Below are 7545 nucleotides of genomic sequence, written 5' to 3' on the forward strand. Positions count from 1 at the left end.
AATGCATCCTAGAATTCTATATTTTTTTAAATGAGAGAGACTATGAATATTAATATTTTATCACCTTTCATCTAACAATAAATGAAAGCCCTAAAATTTAAATGACACATTGAAAGTCACATAATTTGTTAGAAGACAACAGTGTTTTTTCTTGTGCATATTATTATTACTACTTTGGCAGTACTAGATTTGAACTCATGACCTCAATCTTGCTAGACAGAAGTTCTAAAACTAGAGTATCCTACTTACATTTCTCTTGATAGCTGTGATAACAGGTATATATCACTGAACTCAGCTTTTTGGTTGCTAACTTTTTGCTTGCTTCAAACCTCAATCCTCTTGATCTCTGCCTCCTGATTAACTGAGATTACTGGCGTAAACCACCACATCAATTCTACTTTTTTTTTTTTTTTTTTGCCAGTCATAGGGCCTGAACTCTGGGCCTGGGCACTGTCCCTCTACCACTTGAGCCACAGCACCACTTCCAGCTTTTTCTGCTTATGTGGTACTGAGGAATCAAACCCAGGGCCTCATGTATGCAAGGCAAGCACTCTACCACTGAACCACCTTCCCAGCCCTCTACTTATTTTTTAAAAGATGAGGATCTTGGGCTGCATTGTGACTTAGTGGTAAAGTGCTTTGCTTAGTATGTTCAAGGCCCTGGATTCAATCCTTACTGAAAGAGAAAAAGAAAAAGAGGATGGGTCTTATTTTGTTCCTCAAACTGTCCCTGAAATTCTGGGCTGAAACAATCCTCCTGCTCCAGTAGCTAGGACTATAGGTATGTTCCACATGTCTACTTTTGTCCAGGATTTTAAAATTCAAGTTTTCTATTTTAATCATGACATCTATTATACTGTTTTATTTTATTTTTTGCCAGTCCTGGGGCTTGAACTCAGGGCCATGGTGCTGTCTCTGAGCTGCTTCTGCTTAGGGTTAGTACTCTACCACTTGAGCCACAGTGCCACTTCCAGCCTTTTCTGAGTAGTCTATTGGAGATGAGAGTCTCACAGACTTTCCTTCCCAGGCTGGCTTTGAACTCTGATCCTCATAATCTCAGCCTCTTCAATAGCTAGGAGTGAGCCACCAGCACCTGGCTTAATTTTATTTCTTTTAAAATAGCAATGGAACACAATATTATACAATCATTACAAGAAACCATTAATCTCATCTGTCTCATTTTTATTTGATTTGCATTATTTTATAAATTTTAGGGGTGCTAGGGTTTGAACTCGGGGCCTCACACTTACTTAGGCAGGCACTCTACCACTTCCCCAGCACCCTCCACCCAACTTTATTTTTAAGCTTGAAAGGGAAACCATATGAATTATGATGAATTTTTCAAAGGAATACTTACTACAAATCAGGGGGCCAGTTCTAATCTGAATCTCAAGATATATAGTTCCTTTTTGTTGTTGTCGGTTGTAGAGCTTGAACTCTGGGCATGGGTGCTGTCCCTGAGCTCTTCAGCTCAAGGTGAGCACTCTAACACTTGAGCCAGAGTGCCACTTCCAGATTTCTGGTGGTTAATTGGAGATAAAAGAGTCTCACAGACTTTGCTGCCCAGGCTGGCTTTAAATTCTTCCTCAGATCTCAGCCTCCTGAGTAGCTAGGATTACAGGCGTGAGCCATGGGTGCCCAGCAAGGTATATAGTTTCTTCAACCTAATTGGGTGAAGAACTGCATTGACAGGTTTTTGGTTTTGGTTGTTTTTTCCTAGAAAAGGATCATTTGACAAAATAAGCAAAACAAATTAGTCTTTGGGGTAAGAGATTTTTCCTAAATCAGGTAAGATTAGCCTTTTTTCTTTTTTTTTTTTTTTTCTGGTCATGGGCTTGAACTGTCCCTGAGCTCTTCAGATCAGGGCAAGTGTTCTACCACTTGAGCCACAGCCTCACTTCTGTTTTCTGGTGGTTAATTGGAGATAAGAGTCTCACAGATTTTCCTTCCCAGGCTGGCTTTGAGCTATGATCCTTAGATCTCAGCCTCCTGGGAAGCAAGGATTATAGGTGTGAGCCACCGGTGCCCAAGCTGAGATTAGCCGTTTTTGCTTTAATAATTTGTAATTAGACACAAAGAATGAGAACTAAATAACATTTCATTCTTTGCATGAAAAGCTGTACACAAGTGGTCTAGTTGTGGAAGAAATGGTAAGTCCAATGAGAAGTTTCTTTTTTCTTTTTTTTTTGTTGGTCGTGGGACCTGAACTCTGGGCCTGGGTGCTGTCCCTCAGCTCTTCAGCTCAAGGCCAGCACCCTACCACTTGAGCCACAGCACCACTTCCAGTTTTTTCTGTTTATGTGGTGCTAAGGAATGGAACCCAGTGCCTCATGCATGCAAGGCAAGCACTCTACCACTAAGCCATCTTCCCAGCCCAAGTTTCTTTTGACTGGAGAGTGAGCTAAGACCACACAACCTCAGATTATACAACCTGCAGAAACACTGATAAGAGGCACCTTGAACTTACAAGGGATCTTCTGCCTGTGAGACAGAAAGGGGTGGACTCATTTTAGCATCTTGTGCCATTGCATCTAGACTTAAGGAAAGATTCCCCATGTGAACTTTTGAACAGCTCTCCATGGTGACTAATGAGTCTACATTTCCAAGTGTTGGTATTCTCAACAGGCTCTAACAGCTCAAATGCACTCAGCACCTGCCAGGTGAATGCATGAACTCCTGATAGTCCGGGAGTACCTCTGTCTCTACTTCACCAAGTCCCTTGCTTGCCAGCGATTAACCAAGCCCCGATGCACTAGAAGTCTGTCAGGCAGCAAGACTGATGATGATGATAAGAGACTTCTTGCTGGACTGCTGATAGGAGCTATGAGAAATTCAGAAACAAAAACACTCAGATAGGAACATTGCAAAGGTATTACGTAGTAGCCAGAGATCAGGAAGGGAATTCAGACTTTCTCCTTCCTCCCTGCCAAATTTCACAGCTGGGAAAAACAAACACTTCCCCGCCCCCAATAAATTTCATTTGCTACCTCATCCTTAGATGAGACTGAGCTACTAATGAATTAATGCAATTATACCAACATAGTAGAGCACCAGGCGGACATATAAATATGCATTTTTACCTCTAATTGTCAGGGAAAATGGACAAGTTAGCTGTACACCTAACTGGAGGAAGAATTTAGGAAATGGCAGTTTCTCCCTGCCATACACATCACTCCCAGCCATCTTACTTGGAAAATCCGATAGATTGTGAGGTTGCTTTTTAATTGTGAAAGATCGTACCTTAAGTTAGGTCTCAAAGAACGTAGCCTGCATTTCTTGTTCTTTTCAAAGTGGCCTGAGAAATGCTTCGTCAGTGCATCTGAAAAAAAAAAAAAAAAGCAAAATAAGTTCTCTTTTGATTTTTTTGAATCAATACCTGAAGTAATGATCAAAAGAAGAAGAGAAAAAAAAATCCACCTGTGCATCAACAAGAAAAATGCTGGGCCTTTCAGCTCCATCCTTTGCCTCGGAGCTGTTCTGCAGGCTCCCTGCCGCAGCTACTAAAGTAGATAGATAATGTAGGACAGAACGACTAAGCCTATGATGGCAAAGAACATCAAGATGAAAATATCCAGCATTGCGCAGTCTTAGGCCGAGGAGGCACTGGATTCTGGGGAGATGGGAGCTGTGAACGCCAAGGTGGCAGTCAGTGCAGAGAAATGGCTCCTTTACTCTCTTGTTATCCTCTCCCTTTCTCAGGACCGAGACGGGGAGATGCAGTGACTCCAGCCTTTAGCAGCTTATTGAGCCCCTCCCCCACCACCACAGTCAACCAATCACAAAGCCCAGGGTGGCTAACCAGGGAACTGCTACATTTAGATCCCACCAAGGCAAAGAGGCTCAATTTTCTCCCAAGGAATCCAGTTTTGCCCCTTTGTATGGAAATGCTATCTGCTTTTAGATACTCAGTGTCTATTCCCAGCCTGGTGCTAGGGGAGAAAGGAGGGGAGGGGAACACACACACACACACACACACACACACACACACACACACACACACACACACACACACACACAGAATAGATTCTCCAGACTGCTTTTGTTCTTCCTTTTTTCTTTCACACATTTGTTGCAAATTGTCTCAGCAGAATTATGGCTGGTGGTTGGATGAATGGGCCATTGGCGAGTTCAGAGGTCATATTCTGGGGAACGTGAGGCCTCCTTGGTGATGGATGGCCATTTACACGATTCTGTCCCTGTGCCAGGGATTTCACATGTGGTGGAATTTCAGTCTGCCAGTGGGTCTTCAGGTCTGTACGCCTGGGGCTCAGAGGTGGTCAGGAGCTTTCCGGATCTGAGACTGACAACCCAGCTCCCACTCTCTAAAGTCCACAGTCTTTCTCCTGCCCAAGATTGGCTCACCCTGTTGGTCTGGGAGCCCTCTGACCCTGACTGCACGGGTTCAAGGCTTTGTGTCACGTGATTCCATTTACAGGATTGACTTTGAGACCTTTCCTCCTCTGGGCCCTTCATGTCTGTGCCAGTATCATCTACCCTTTTCTTCGTGTCCTTCACTGAATTCAGCACGGCATTATCCACATGATTATATCCACGAAAATATCCTCATGACTAGTCACTCATAAGAGTGAGTAAGGGGCTGGGAAGGTGGCTCAGTGGTAGAGAACTTGCCTTGCATGCCTGAGGCCCTGGGTTTGATTCCTCAGCACCACATAAGCAAAAAGAAAAAAGCCGGAAGTGGCGTTGTGGCTCAAGTGGTAGAGTGCTAGCCTTGAGCTGAAGAGCTGAGGGACAGCACCCAGGCCCAGAGTTCAGGCCCCACAACCAGACCCAAAAACAAAAAACAAAAAACAAAAAAAGAGTGAGTAGAAACATAAATCCAAATGGCTTCTGAGGGAAGAAAGATGGAAATCTGAAGTCTTGATGTCTAAAAAAAAAAAAAAGACAAGACTCCTATCTTAATTTCTACATTTGTGTATGTGTGTGTGTACCTGCTACTCCTGGCGCTTGAACTCAGAGCTTGAACACTGTCCCTGAGCTTTTTTTTTTTTTTTTTTTTGTCGGTCGTGGGGCTTGAATTCTGGGCCTGGGCTGGGCGCTGTCCCTTAGCTCTTCAGCTCAAGGTGAGCACTCTACCACTTGAGCCACAGCACCACTTCCAGTTTTCTAGTGGTTTACTGGAGATAAGAGTCTCACGGTCTCTCCTGCCTGGGCTGGCTTTGAACCACAACCCTCAGATCTCAGGCTCCTGAGTAGCTAGGATTACAGGCGTGAACCACCAGCGCCAGGATCCCTGAGCTTTTTTGCTCAAGGTCAGCATTCTACCACTTGAGCCACATCTCTATTTCTGGATTTTTGGTGGCTAATTGGAGACAATATTCTCACAGACTTTCCTACCCAGTATGGCTTTGAACCACAATCCCCATATCTCAGCCTCCTAAGTAGCTAAGATTATAGGTATGAGCAACCAGTGCCCAGTACTTTCTACCATTCTGTGTCTCAAAAGTTTAAAAAAAAATTTTTTTTTTTGGTTGTGGGGCTTGAACTCAGGGCCTGAATGGTGTCCCTGAGTTTTTAGCTTAAGGCTAGTGCTCTACTACTTTGAGCCACAGCACCACTTCTGGTTTTCTGGTGGTTAATTAGAGTTGAGTTTCAGGGGCTGGGAAGGTGGCTCAGCGATAGAGCGCTTGCCTTACATGCCTGAGGCCCTGGTTTCAATTCCTCAGCACCACATAAGCAAAAACAAAAAAGCCGGAAGTGGCGCTGTGGCTCAAGTGGTAAAGAGCTAGCCTTGAGCTGAAGAGCTGAGGGACAGCGCCCAGGCCCAGAGTTCAGGCCCCACAACCGGACCAAAAAAAAAAAAAAGTTTCATAGACTTTCCTGCCCAGACTAAGTTTGAACCACGATCTCCACCTCTCAGCCTCTTGAGTAGTTTAGGATTGCAGGCATGAGCCACCAGCACTGGGCTCCTTTAAAAAACATTTTCTCCGGCAGTTTTGCTATGTAGCCCAGACTGACCATGGACTGAATTCTCCGGCCTCCACCTCCCAAATGCTGGTATTACTGGAGTGAACCACCACACTTGGCTGTTTCCTGCTAAATTAGAAGAAAAGAAAGAAAAAAGAAAGAAAGAAAGAAAGAAAGAAAGAAAGAAAGAAAGAAAGAAAGAAAGAAAGAAAGAAAGAAGGAAGGAAGGAAGGAAGGAAGGAAGGAGGAAGGAAGGAAGGAAGGAAGGAAGGAAGAAAGAAAGAAAGAAAAACCCTGGAGCATTTCTAAGGTCTAGTCTCCTTGGCTTGAGCCCAAACAGTTTTTGAAGGGTTCCAGAATAGACACCGGTGATCCCCAGTGATCCCCTTTACAACACTGAGCCTCAGGAACTCAGGCCATTTCCAAATGGGAATCTCGAAATTCCTCCCCTTGGTTGGAGCACAGAGCTCCTGGGAACAGGAAGCCTTACTGTCCCTTTCAGTGGCTGGGAAGGTGACAAAGAGACAGGTGACAGAAACCTACAAGGGAGGGGCAGTGAGAGGGTGAAAGACAAGCCAATCGTGAACCGGCTCTGGCTCCTCCCCCTCCGGCTGGGAACGTAGTAAGCAGCCAGCTATCGGTGTAAATGTGGGGGGCGGGTGCATGGTGTCACTGTTGCTTTGTGTTACCCGGGTGCCGCCTCTGTACTCCCCACTCAGGTTCAGTTCTGTGTCATTCTCCTGGTTACAAACGCTAAGCTGGAAGAAGCCCTTTTGCCTCCCTTCGATTGTACTTGAGGCCAGAGCCCCAATTGAAGAAATGCTCCTCAGCACAAGGCAGCTGCACAGGCAACTACTGGTGAAGAGTAGGGGCCCCGGGGTGGGGACCAGGGGAAGGGACGCCTCTTTACTACTGCCTCTCTGAGCAAGAGGGGAGTCCCACTCCCTATCAGACCCTGGGTGCATGCAGTTAAGCCTGGAGATACATAGAGGGCAGCCTAGGACAGGATAATACCTGGTACGGGTGTGCAGGTAGCTGATCCTCATGCTGGGATCCAAAGGCCTTACACTAAACCATTTAGCATTTGTGATTTCAGGAACACGATCTCAATCAGTTACTTCACTCCCAGAGCTGCTAGCAAGATAGGAAGAGAAACAGGAAGTCACACTCTTAAGGTATAGTGAGGGCTGGCCCAGTCCTATTATTTCACCGATTAAGCAGGCACTGAGCTACTATTACCTGCCCTGCACTGGGCATAGGCAAGGGCTGGCTCAAGGGTTTAATTAGTAGCTCTAGGCCAAACCCTAGCCAGATTCCAGAGAATTCAACATGGAGAGCCATCCTCTGCCCCACTGCGCCAGGCAGTGGAGGACATTTCCCCTTGGAAGTATGGATCTGGGAGTGTCACCGGGCTGGGTACAGATGAGTGATGGAGAAGCCAGCAGCAGGCTAGGGGAAAGTTCTCAGCCAGGAGGAAGATGTCAGGACCTAGAGGGCAGCAAGCTGCCCTTTGACTCTTAGTTCTCTGCCTGGCTCTCAGAGGGTAACAGGCCAATGTCCCCAAGCAGACAGGATTCGCATGCCCAGGAGCGCCTCAGAGCCAAAGAAGAAGCCAAGAAC

The 7545-nt window shown here is 45.7% G+C and overlaps 1 long non-coding RNA gene across 1 annotated transcript; it reads right to left on the reverse strand.

The window, feature by feature from the left end:
• Positions 1–1117: 1117 nt before the first annotated feature.
• LOC138831075 (uncharacterized) lies at positions 1118–3704 on the reverse strand. Its single transcript, XR_011373105.1, has 3 exons — positions 3418–3704; positions 3241–3319; positions 1118–2821 (listed from the first exon to the last, which is right to left on the reverse strand). It is a non-coding gene; the product is annotated as an uncharacterized lncRNA (long non-coding RNA).
• Between the last annotated feature and the right edge of the window lie 3841 nt (positions 3705–7545).

The sequence above is a fragment of the Dipodomys merriami genome, unplaced genomic scaffold, assembly GCF_024711535.1.
Source record: "Dipodomys merriami isolate MVZ:Mamm:240054 unplaced genomic scaffold, mDipMer1.0.p SCAF_19, whole genome shotgun sequence".
NCBI lineage: Eukaryota > Metazoa > Chordata > Mammalia > Rodentia > Heteromyidae > Dipodomys > Dipodomys merriami.